The sequence below is a fragment of the Lissotriton helveticus genome, chromosome 6, assembly GCF_964261635.1.
Source record: "Lissotriton helveticus chromosome 6, aLisHel1.1, whole genome shotgun sequence".
Classification (NCBI taxonomy): domain Eukaryota; kingdom Metazoa; phylum Chordata; class Amphibia; order Caudata; family Salamandridae; genus Lissotriton; species Lissotriton helveticus.
Genome location: NC_136067.1, coordinates 852,068,145 through 852,080,890, shown reverse-complemented (window position 1 = coordinate 852,080,890; position 12,746 = coordinate 852,068,145). Strand labels below are relative to the sequence as shown.

At 43.9% G+C, this 12,746-nt stretch overlaps 1 protein-coding gene across 3 annotated transcripts in view; it reads left to right on the top strand.

Moving 5' to 3' along the window:
* The window catches only part of LOC144763144 (uncharacterized), a 268,884-nt gene that overhangs the window by 78,727 nt on the left and 177,411 nt on the right, over nucleotides 1–12,746 (top strand). The window lies entirely within an intron of this gene.

Sequence of the window (12,746 nt, the reverse complement as noted above, 5' to 3'; positions counted from 1 at the left end):
TGGTAAAAGAAGAAGAGGGTGAAGATATTAGAGAGGGTTTAGTATAGGGTTGGTGGTGATAGAAAGGGTTCTGTTAGGAGTAAGTAGAGAGTAGAGCTGGTGTTTTGTGTGAACAGGGAGTGTGTGTTTGAAGGGATTAAGGTTATGTATAATTTGGGATTGTAATGGTGATGTGTGGATTTGGTGGTGGTACACAGCAGAGTGGTGGCTAGTGTGAGAGTGAAGGTGCCATTTTTTGTGATAATAAGGGCAGAAGGGTGTATGGATGTGATTTGTGGGATTTTGTAGTTAGTTTGTTGTAAATGAGCATTGTGTGTTTGCTGAGAGTGTGTTTGAGGAAGAGGATGGCTTAAGTTTGTTGCTGGTAAATGATAAAAAGGGCAATATCTCTGGCTCTAGGCCCAACCCGACCCAAACAATCAACTGCCCTTGTCCTCTCCGCCCTTAGCTGTGACGCCTGGACAGAGATGCCTTTAGCTCTAAGGTTTAATGCATTAGATCGTGTAACCTTTCTCCAATGAGACCCCCTAACCCTAAAGCCAATGTAAACCCTGGCCCTATTAACAAATCACAGCCCAAACCACCAAACAAAACCCAAGCCCTAGGTTCACAAGAAACCCTAACCCCTAGGAACCAATCAGAATCCTAGCACTATCAGCCAAGTAGAACTCAAGCCCTACATTCGTTGAAAACCCTAGCCCTAAGAACCAGTCCGAATACAGCTGCAACAACCAGTAAGAAACATATTTAAATAGCATGTGGCTTTAAACTTGAGGGCCTGTGCGGGTGTGAGGTGAGGGGTCTGGCCTGCTCAGATGCTTGAGGGCCACTCATAAAGCCCAAACTGTTGGGCAGGGAACAAGGAGGTTCTCCTGAGGTCAGAATACCCTTGGATACAGACAGGCTCATACACTCTTTGTAGTTCCTGTTCAACCCTGCAAGTAAGGCCCAAATCTAAAGCCCTTAAAATACAGCTTTTTGCGCTCTTGAAAAGAAAAACTTTTTCTAGCCAAAAACTAGCACTATATACACTTTCCAAACACAAATTAAACCACAAAACAGATTCAGCAATCTCTTAAACACACTCTGGTTATTTTGATTTTTTATCTTGTAAATGGGGGTTGAGAAGGAGGGGCTACCTTTTAGTAGGATTAGCACAGATTAAGGAAAAACCAGGAGAGAAATGTACACAGTCATGGATAGAAGAAAACAGCAGCTTTAAAAGGGAAACATTTCCTTAGCAGACATTTGCAGGGCCGTTGCATCGTCTCAACACACCTACACAAACCATTATTGTGCTGATATTCATGCAGAGAACATAGCACAAGTAGGTCAGGCTATTAAAATTGTTATGTACTACTACCAATACTGTTTTCACCACCCACAGCCTTCAGGATGGAGGATAATATTTGGAGTCTATGCATGGCATGTGCCTAAAAAAACATATGCTGCAAATGGAAAATGTTGCTTTCCTGTTTTACTTGGTTTCCACCTTTTATTGTAGCTTCCTCTTACTTCCCCATTAACTGGTTGCCTTTTCTACACCATATACTAGGGACTTGTAAGCAAGTTAAATATCAATCAGGGATACGTCAATTTAACCATGTTTGAAGTCAGAGCAAAGTCACTTTACTCCTGGTTAGCAGAGGTAACAGCGAGTCCTTCAAAACCAGGGCAGAGAAAAAGGTGAAAAATCTGGGTTGACCTCGCAAAAAAGGCGGATTTCCATCACACACACAATGACAAACATCTTGGTACAACTCTGACATTTCTGTATTGTTAGTAAATATCGCTTCATCCCTGCAGTAGGAATGTGAGCCAAGTCGCATAGACGGCCACATTAGGCGGTCAATTCCTTTGAGATATCTGGAGGGTGAGTGAGCAACTTGCACTGAGAATGTTGAATAGCAAGTTTTGCTGAGGACAATTTGTACTGGGTCAGTTTTGCTGCTTTAATCTTTCCTGCCTACTTGCTTTATTCATAATGTCTCGATTTTATACGAGACAGTGAATATTCAGCTTTGCAAAAAGTGACTTTTGTCGCTTCTCTCCACAGCTGTTGGTGCTCTATCAGATCAAAGAGTTAAATCTTGCTGATTCTAGAGCTCAGGTACTAACTACGATGCTGCTGACAAAATCGACCAACTCATTAAAATGACAATCCTCTTCTTAGGTATCCTCTCACAAATATATCTAATTAATTCTATGGATTTAAGCCCTTCTCCAGATTACGTAATGTGCTGATTATCCAGCGACTGTCTGCCGCAAAAACAATTCTTGATCACAACCTCCTGAACCTGCAAGTATCCTTTGTATTGCATAAACCATAAAGCCCAGTTTTCCAGGATGACCAGTGCTCTCAGTCAGAAAACCAAGCCACTGTTGTCATTAAAATAATCAAAACAATGTGACTGTCGCAGTTGTTCATTGGACATTTAATATTTTGACTTATTCATGCACCATGTCTTCAAAGGGGGGTAATACAGTTGAAGTCTTACCAACGCGTGGACTGATTTACCATCCTCTCATACAGAGCAGGAGGATACATACTGTAGCAATGCATCGCAGATGATAAAGAAATCCATGAATGTGCAGATACCATTAATACGAGAAAGAAAAGAGTAGCTTCTCTCTCTTGGGTGCAGAAGTCTTCCTGGGTCAGCTAGCAGATGGAGCCCCATCAGATCTCTGATCAATGCTCTGCCCCTGCATTCAGCAAAGTAGGGCCTACATGACTAATCGGTGGCATCTACAGGTATGTTGCAGTCCCCTCCAGTACTTTCTTGGTCTTGTCAAATTCAGTTAGGGTCCTCTGACTTCCACAGAAATTTCACTTTGCTGCCATTAGCAGCATGAAGTAAACCCATTCCCAACACTTTCCCTTAGTGGCTATTTTAGTAAACACATAGAGAACCCAGCGGTCCGAGCATCGTGCAGTTGCAGAAAGGAGATGGCTACCCGACCCATGTTGAAAACCAAGGTACCAGGTGGAGTGGAGGGAGGATTACAGACAGTACCATTTCCCCACACAGTCTCTTCTCAATATATCTGATTCTATTAGTCTCCTGAAGAAGCTGTATATCGGGGGAATTAGTGGCCATATAGGATGTATATTTTTTTTATAGAATAAATGAATGAGACTGTTTACATTAATGGATAAAATAGAGAAATCATTGCATATGGATATAATGTCCAAATGTACAATGATGGTGACGTAGATGGGGAGGTGAGTTTGGATAGGGGAGATAATGTTGAGACCGTAATATGCAGAATAGAGATGGGACATGTAAGGAAGGAGGTAAGAGAAACAGCCACACCTCTAAATACCACCCTGGGGGTAGATCAAACACTACTGCAAGGAAGGTGCCACTCTATTCTCTAATGGGGGAGAAGGCAGTAATGGATAGCAGGAAAATCCAAATATCACCCTGCAAATTCTGAAAGTTCTCCCGGATATTTTAAAACATAAAACAGATGAACCAAAGACACATGCACCCCTTACAGAAACCAAGAAATAGAAGGCGGCTGCACTCTGGTGACATGGTGAAAATGGGGATTAACAGTTGCTGTGGTATTTGTATAGAAGCACACAGAAAGGGAGGTTAAGAGCCCTCCATTTGACGGTCAAGAGAAAACTAGAGCACGGGTAGTGAGCCCATCTTACTAAATGGTGAAATAAAACAGGAGTTGTATCAGAGGAATAAGTGCCTTTTTTCAGAATATATTGAGTCACAGAGGACGAGAACAGTATCACATGCAGAAATAACAGTGTGCCAGATCAGATTGTGGCAAATCATGGTACTCAAACCAAAACATCCTAGCTTTTCAGGACTAACCCACACTTGTACTCATTTCTGCCTGTTGCCCCATCCATCGGTCTGTCCTAACCAGCCCATTTTCTTCTTATGGATATTGGCGTTCAGCTTACAGCTTATCAATGTCAGTGCCTTTGTCTGTTGTTGCGCCCTTTGTCCCCTTCGAAGGGCCAACAATGTGGAGTTTATTCTCCGTGCTCTCTGAAATGGGTGGAGAAAATTCAAGGCCCAAACATAAGGTATGAAGGAATTCAGAAAGGAGAGCATGTCGCCATGAACGTTTTTGTGAATGCAGTAGCTCTTTGAATTATTTTGGCAGCTCCTGTTTTCCAGTGCTTTAGTGCCACCATCTTAAGTCACTTAAGGATTTAAAGGAAGTAATGGCAAAGCAAATAGCCTTCACCACTGCTGCTTTTTTCCAAGGTTCTGTATAGCAATTTCGGCCAGTGCTGTGGAATGCTGATGTTTTTTAGACTAGTCCGTCACCACTTCAGTGAATAGATATTGTCTAGGAAATTCCTTTACTAAGTGCCATTACACAAGAGCCACAGTGGTGTAGGAAGGATATCGTTTCGACATTGTGGTAGGCAATCAGTCAAAGAATGTTGTATCCTGTGCCTCAATGTAATCTATAAACGTCTGCCACAGGTTTGCAAAGTGGAGCGCAGAGAAACATGCTCACCAATGGCACAATAGCTCACAGCCCTGATGAATTCAGAGACAGCCTCAAAAATGATGCTCCAAGATTAATCATGTATATGGAGATGATGTTCCTGTTGAACCTGTCAGCCCAACAGGGTGGGTGTTAATACCCGCAGGCCGGAGCACACAAATGAACACCCTTATTGCCCGGTCACAGGGTCATGGTGCAGTAAAGTTTGAAATGGAGTCCTGTGTCAGAGAAGGTCTGTTAAATTCAAAGAAAGGCATGGTGATAGACATTTCAGCAGAGAGGCTGATCATTCAGAAAAGGAGTAGTAGCAGGCAGCATTATGCCTCTTGATGAGGTGTGTATCTGCACAAAGGTATCTTCTTTCTCTAGAAAGGCAGCAATCTGTTCCAAGATGAGTTTGTATTTTCCTTGGGGTTTGTGGAGGGCAGTGGGCACATCAGGCTGAGAAGCACAATAGGCTCTGCGCAGGAGGAAAATATGTCCCTGCTCTTGGGCATATCTCAGTTCAGCCCACGCACCTGCTATTTTTGTGCTACTGCTCCTAGATGACCTGTCTGCAAGTATGTGATACATCGCTGGTCAGTACTGGTTGTCCTTGCAGGCAGGCCAACCTCAACTTCATCCCGGTACATGGTTAAGTGGAGCTGGTCAGCCGGCATTGCAGTGTAAGTGAGCAAGTGAGTACGCTGAGTCAGGTGAAGCTGCCATGGATAGAAGGCTTTTATGGTCCTACTGCAGCGAACGTCTAAGAGAGGGAGGCACTCCCCTTCGTGACAGATTATACAGGCCAAAATGCCTGGCTGCAATCCAGGGGTTCTTTAAGCAACTCCAAACCACCCCTCCACCTTGCAGGTATGAGTCTCCAGTTCAGACTATTTGGTAATCGCATGAATAGGGTAGTGTGGAGCCCTAGGGAAGCGTGATAATCTCCACCTTATAAAAGACTTTACATGCAGAGCTCACACTAGACTCATCCTCCACTGTGAGGTTGTGAGGAAAGTAGTTTATCATGTGGTGTGGTTTTGCTCTTTAACCGTTTAATAAAAGCACAATTCCGTATTGGGGTCTAGTAAGGGTCGTTCAAAAAACCTTAGGTCAATCCTGGGTTGCTGTGTCTGCCTGATGAAGGGTAATACCCAGAAACCGGTTACAGAATGCTTGTTTTCGGCCCAGGGAGGACCTGGCTTGGCAGTTCTGCTGGACTGTTCCCATGCGTCACAGGGTCAAGACTGATTTGCCTCTTTAAGAAGAAACTATAAGTTGGCTCAAAAAACCCGTAAACGGGAAATAAAAAACAACCTTTGGGCTCAATTGCACCAGAGCACACTAAACAAGGACACCACCTTGTTTTGGCAAACAGTTAGGGCCCCTTTTCTAGCTGACGCGACTGCCACTCGCCATCTAGACGTGGCAGTACCTGCCGAAACGTGGGTAGCTCATTACTCACAGATTTTTGGGGACACCACGCTAACAACCGAGAGTTGCAGACCTGGGGAGGCAGCCTCCATAAGGGATAATAATATCTATCCCATTGACCTTCAATTCGATCTGGTGGAGGTGACTGCTGCGTTGACTTCTTCTAAGACTGGTAAAGCCCCCGGCCCTGATGGTGTGCCACTTGACATCTTTGTGAGTAACTTGGACCTATGGTCCCCAATCGTTACGCAGGTTATGTCCGCAGTCTCTCAGATTGGCCTTATAGACTCTTGGTCCTCTTCTGTCCTTTTGCCCATATTCAAAAAGGGAGACCGCGATAACCCAGCCTGCTACAGACCCATTTCCCTCCTGGACTCTCTGGGCAAGGTCGCCGGAAGACTAATTTTGGAACGTCTTCGGGACTGGGCCTCGGAGAATAAGATCATAACCGACTTACAGTTCGGTTTCCAGGAGGGATTGGGGACTGTCGAACAGGCCTTAAATCTGACCCTGCTTATGGGCAAATACGCCTGGGCAAATACGCCTGGGCCAAAGGCGGTAATCTTTACCTGGTCTATGTGGACTTGAGTTCCGCATTTGACTGCGTAATTCATTCCAAGTTGTGGGAGATTTTGAGCAACCTGGGCGTAGATCCTGCACTCCTGAAATTTCTCCGAGAGCTATACACGGATGCAAAAGCATGTGTCAGATATGGCATCAATGGAGAGCTCTCGGAATCATTTGGTATTGCAAAAGGCGTTCGACAGGGGTGCGTCCTTGCTCCATTCTTATTTAATATTTATACAAATGGGTTGGAGCAAGCGATGCTGGCAGATAACAAAGATCTCCCCTGCATAAACACCCGGCCGATCCCCGCATTATTATATGCAGATGATTCTGTCATTCTGGCTAGGACACCGAATCAGCTCCAGGTCCAATTGGACAAGTACTGCCAATACATGCTTTCTCTTGGACTTAAAGTAAATAAGTCCAAGACTTTTGTCATGCACACTGGCAAGAAAGCCCAGAAATGCAAGCCTCTGTTTATAGACAAGACTAGGTTAGAAACCGCTAAAACATATCCATATCTAGGGATTCTTATCGATAATCATTTATCTTGGAAACCTGCCACTTCCAGTAAGAAGCTGCAGTTCCAGCGCACAACATCGGCTCTGACTTCGTTTTCAAGGAAGTTGGGCAAGCCTGCCCCTGCTGTAATTTTGAAAATTTACCGAGCTAAATGTGTGAGTGTGGCCACCTATGGAGCAGGGGTATGGGGCCACACGCCCGTTAACGAGCTTCAAATAATCGAAAACGATTTTTTGAAATATATATTAGCCCTTCCCCGAAGTGCCTCTACCTACGGTATCCATATGGAGCTTGGTTGGGAGTATCTTACTGACATCATTAGATACCAACCAATTCTCCTTTGGCATCGTATATGGACTCAGGAGCAATGTCTTCTTACTAGGTCTTTAATAACTGATTGTCTTACGTTGACCTACTGGAAAAAGATTCCCTGGCTATTATATGTTTCTAAATTTTTGAGTGATCTGAATTGTTCAACATTTTTCACGGACCCTGCCTCACTAATGGCTATACCAAGAAAAACTTTGAAGAATATGTGTGTTGCTCACTTAAGAGACTTACGCATGTGTTCTGAACTTGGCAAACAATCAAATGTACATTTAACGACGATACAATCCTCCGATGGCATCCAACCTTATCTGTCATTTTACCTGTCAAATTTTGATAGATATGTTTTAACTAGGTTCCGATTTGATTTATTTTATCGTCTTGTTTCACTTCCTGAGCCTTCTGATTGGTCACGTGATTTAGCCAGTTGCCCCTGTGATGGTTGTACCTGCCAGTCTACCTTGCATGTAACCTTCTTTTGCAACTTTTACGAGACCCCGCGTAAACGCTGGTTGGTTCCACTTCTCCGACAATTAGGTCTGAGAAGATGCAGACCTGCACTTTTGGCTCTTCAGTACCTAGATACCCCGTCTGTCGCCAAATCTGTAGCTTGCTTCCTTAAAGCATGCTTGAAAATTCACTCCCAACTACGGCTTACTGCATTATAAGATCATATTCAGTTTTGTATGAATAACTTGTATGAACAACCTGTTGTCTCATTCCTTTACAGAGTGACACCGCACAGACGACTTTTTTAATGATTTCCTAATGTATTGATTTACAGTGTCGTGCATCCTTCAGTTAAAAAACGTTTAAATTGAAACTTTTATAAATTGTTGTAATTATCTGTTTTTTAAATGCACTTTTATGATTGTAAATTCAATCGAATAAAGTTTTCTTTTGATTTGATTTGATTTGCATATGACTGGGTCTAAACTGGGGTGGCATGGTGAGCAAAATGATTATGGATTTGACCCAGATCTCTTGACTGGGGGTAAATGTATGATTTATTCAGCATTCCGTCCATCATATGTGTGCGTAGCACTTTTCACCCTAAGTGGGATGGGTATGCCCAGACGTGGGTCCCGTGCTCACTGTGGCACTAGATTCAAGCTAGCCTGGCTGATGAAGGGTAATACCCAGAAACCGGTCCCAGGATGCTTGTTTCTGGTCCAGGGAGGACCTGGCTTGGCAGTTCAGTCTGGACAGTTCCCATGAGGCACAGGGTCAAGACTGATTTGCATACGGCTGGGTCTAAAAAGGGGTAGCATGGTAAGCAAAAGAACGATGGATTTGAACCAGATCTCTTGACTGGGGGTCAATGTATGATTTCTTCAGCATTCCGTCCATCATTTGTTTGCGTAGCTCTGAGCTTTCTCACAGGAACAAGTGTAAAGCATTAAGAAGTACCAAACAAAGTTGAAGAAGTTTTTTTTCTCTCTAAATAGACACCTCAACAACAAAATCCACAAGGTTCTGGAGATAAAATTTTTTAGGAAAATAGTAATTAACAACGTTTCAAGAAACACTATAAAAATATTATAATGGACTGTATTTGCGGGAAAATGTCCAAACTTTTATAAAGTTGCAGCCTACTTCCGCATTCTTGGGGTAACCAACTCCAGCAGGGAGCTAGTCACAGAGACCAATACGGTCCAGTTGAACAGTTAACTTCCAGTCCAAGCTGTCTCTACTCCATTTCCAGGCACTATGGATGAACCGCCATAGACTTTGTTGGAGTGGTCCTGGTGCAAAGGATACAGGATGTTGAAGAAGCTCAAGGATGCTGAATCGCTGACTGGTGTATTCCTGGGGCAACCCCATGTCCACGAAAATGGTGGGGTGGTTTTGGCCACAGGGATCGATGTCCATTGAAATTCAGCCAAAAAACAACAGTTGCTACTTGTCTCCAGTTGCAGTGAAACCAGTGGTTCCATTTAACTGATGGTACCTTCCTTGCTGGGCAGCCAAACTGCACTCCTACAACTCTCCCGGATCCATCACTCTGGTGTAACTTTTGAGGGTCAGGACTCGCTCTCCCAGGTTTTACTTAGGCAGTCGGACCTAAGAACAAGGGTAATTAAGTGTGCACTGATGAGTGTTTTCCTAGGAATCATTCAAACATTGTTTTTGACAATGGGTCATTGAAAACAAAAACGAAATACAGATACCGGTAACGATGGTAAGCAATTTATATTTGAACAAACATAGATAAGGTAGCATACTGATCATCCAGCGTAATCAGAAGTAGGTGCCCCAAGTGATGGCCCAGAGCAAATGTCAGTCTCACCTGTAGCACGAGCAGCCTGACTCCTCAAAAAGTGTTAATTTCCCCTAGTGCTGTAGGTGTGAAGCATGTGTCATGATGGCTGCTACTGTGAGGGAGGGTGCAAAGCGAAATTGTCAGCAGCTTCTGGGGTCGTCGTCCCCCCTGCCCAAGGTGGCAGCGGCAGCTGGGTGAGCTGGTGGTGCTGCGTGGGATAGTCGGGCCCAAGGCAGATGAGTGAGTGAAAGGGGGAGCTCCCCACCTCGCCAGTCCAGTAGCACAGTCTGCAGGCCAAGCTCTGGCCCTAATGGAGCCCCACTGCTGCAAGCGTTGGGAAGGCCACTCTCTGGCTGGGTGTGCGTTGGAGGTGGACGAGGAGCGCTTCGCAGTGGGACATCCATGGCCCATATATTCGTGCAGCAGAAAAGAGGAGTATCTGGGGGTGGGGCGCTCGTTATGCTTACCTCAAGAGGTGGCATATATATTAACAAAAATGGTTTGGGTTTAGATGGCAAAGTCAAACTAGCAGTTTAAAGAGGCAAGCTGGGAGACATGTTTTACTTTGTCACACTCAGGATGGCACAATTCGTTCTGCTGTCCTCGAAGGGATGCTCAACTTACAGGCCACGGGTGCCCCTGATATCATATGCTATTGACTTAGAAGTAAGTTCTTATGCCAATTGAGGGTAAACCTATTAACCATATACTTTTATTGGTTGGAGCACATGCACTGAGGCCTGTACAGCTGGGCCCAGTCCATTACAGTCAGTACACAAGTACCTAATAGTTAAAACATTTTTAGGGTGAACCTGCAGAAAGCGATTTCTTCACAAACACACACTCTTGTACTCTTGGAGTACTGTTTAAATATCACAAGGATAACATCAACTTTATTGGGACATAACTCGTTGCTCTTTTTAAGGACAAAAATGGACCAGATGAATTACTAGGCTGGTGCTAAGGTCCCATTTTGCTTTTATATTAATAATGTGTTTTCCTGTAGAATTTTATAGGACACATACGCTGTAAGTGTTGTAAATCACAGGTGTTGCTATTACCAAATGTGATGGTCCAGTCTATTCACCTCGGAGGATGGTAGACAGTCGTCTTGCAATGGATTTGAGCTTGTGACATGCACATCACTGCACAGGTGGTGCACATTTAATTCTCTGAGAACATACACCAAACTGAACCAGCCATGGTCATGTTTTTCACTTGGTAAAGGCGCCTTGTTTTCTTGAGCAGACAATGCCCGCATTCCTCGTATGTTTTTTCTGTGAGATCTGTGGAAGAAAATCAAGAAAAAAAGATATCTCTATAGAATCTGGCCAGCTCTTCTTGCGTTGTAACTTTTCACAATTTTCTATGGTTATTGTTGGAGTGAAGCAGAGATATAATGTGTTGGTCTGTATCTACACTGACTCCCAAGTCAGATGAAGTGTGGAGACTTCAACCTCATACATGAGCTGGTAGTTCATCTGCACTTTTGGGGAACTAGTACCATTTGTTTCAGGAATCACTGGAACAATTGATGGATTTCCTTCCTTGAGGAAAATATAGTTTTCAGGAAATCCTTAAATAAGGTGCGTTGGCACTGGACCACACCATGAGTGTGGCCAAGTACACAGCAGACCTCATGGCTCATGACTCTTTTTTTTTTTTCACTGTAGATTTTTGGGTGAACAGCTATGCCCTTTACAATTTTTCTTGTTAGACCTGTGATTTTGCTCTGGTGAACTAGACAGTCATGCAAGCCCACTGTTGGTGCTTCATCTTTTTAACTTGCTGTACATTACAGCAGTGCACTCAAAGTGTAACCCCATTCTGAGTAATAGTAGCTACTGCCAACTCAGTACAGGCAGTGCAGTGGTTGGCTGTCCAAGAGCACAAGCCTCTTTTTTATTTGTATCCCTGCGAGGAGGCATCTCCTGGCTGCCAGTGGTTAGATGTCTCTCCAGTCTCCTGAACCAGGTGTCGTCATTGTGTGTGTTGATGGGAGGGGTTTGATAGCGGTTTCCATTTGGTCACCTTGTGCATGATGCAGTAGATAAAAGCTTTTCTTTGAGCAGGCTGGTTTTGTTCTTGATAGACATGCTAGTCTGCTCGCTCTCCTTCCTTGGCCACCCTCCCTGAAATCTTTTATAACTATTTAATGTACAACGGCCACTATAGTATTTCTTTGTTCAGAGTAAATTTCCCCATCCCTGATAGACATCCTTTGCCCTGCTGTCTCCAAGGCAGTTTACCTAAATGTGAAAGCAAAAGTGACCTAGAATGTATAGACCATTTGGCCAGTCTAAACTTTTCCACCCTTTGACTCTTGGCTTGAGAGTCTAGGAAAACTTGAACAGAACAGGAAGATGTATTTTTCCAGAACTGGATAATCTTTGCTGGCCTGCTGCCCAGAAGGAGGTACAACAACAAAGGGCATTATCTGGGTGCTGGAACGGCAACATCACCGGTTTTCGTCACAGTCTCCCTCCACCTTTGCATTTATAATGCCTGTATTCTGAAGGATACAGGCTTCCTATGGTAGATGAGACCAGAAGAAGCACAAGGCATCTCACCTTAGCATCCGTGATGTGGTTCTGTAGGCTGGAAGGGGTCATTCCGTCCTTGAACTCTTTGAACCATCTTTTTAACCATATTGGTCAAACATTTAAAGTTATTGTCAAGTCTTAACTCCAAAGTCTAGAGAGGGAATTTTGAAGCCAGTCACCTCAGTCGGTGCACCAAGTCCTGTGGGTGACAATGCCACTGGAAAATCTTAAATGCATGTGGTATATATGGAGAATTTGACCCCCAATCTTTACCCTCCCAAGGCATGCCATGGTATAGGCTAGCCCTCTATTATACATGTGTTCCACTAGAAGAATGACAAGCTGTTGGATGCCGATTGGCTGTAGGACTCCCCTGAATGTGTGGCCTAATTGCAGGCTGGTATCCAGGCCTCTGGTACATTTTTCCATATAGATAGAAAAATTACTCAACATTTAAGTTATTGATTGTTATGTACCTTGTCGGAGCCCTACTACCTCATTAAATAACCATGATGACTCTCCCTTATCTGATTTTATGGCCAATTGTGCTTCCCTGTGCTGGGTATCTGACTGGCATGTAGCTTCTACTCTTGCACAATTCAAATATGTCCTTTTCTCCT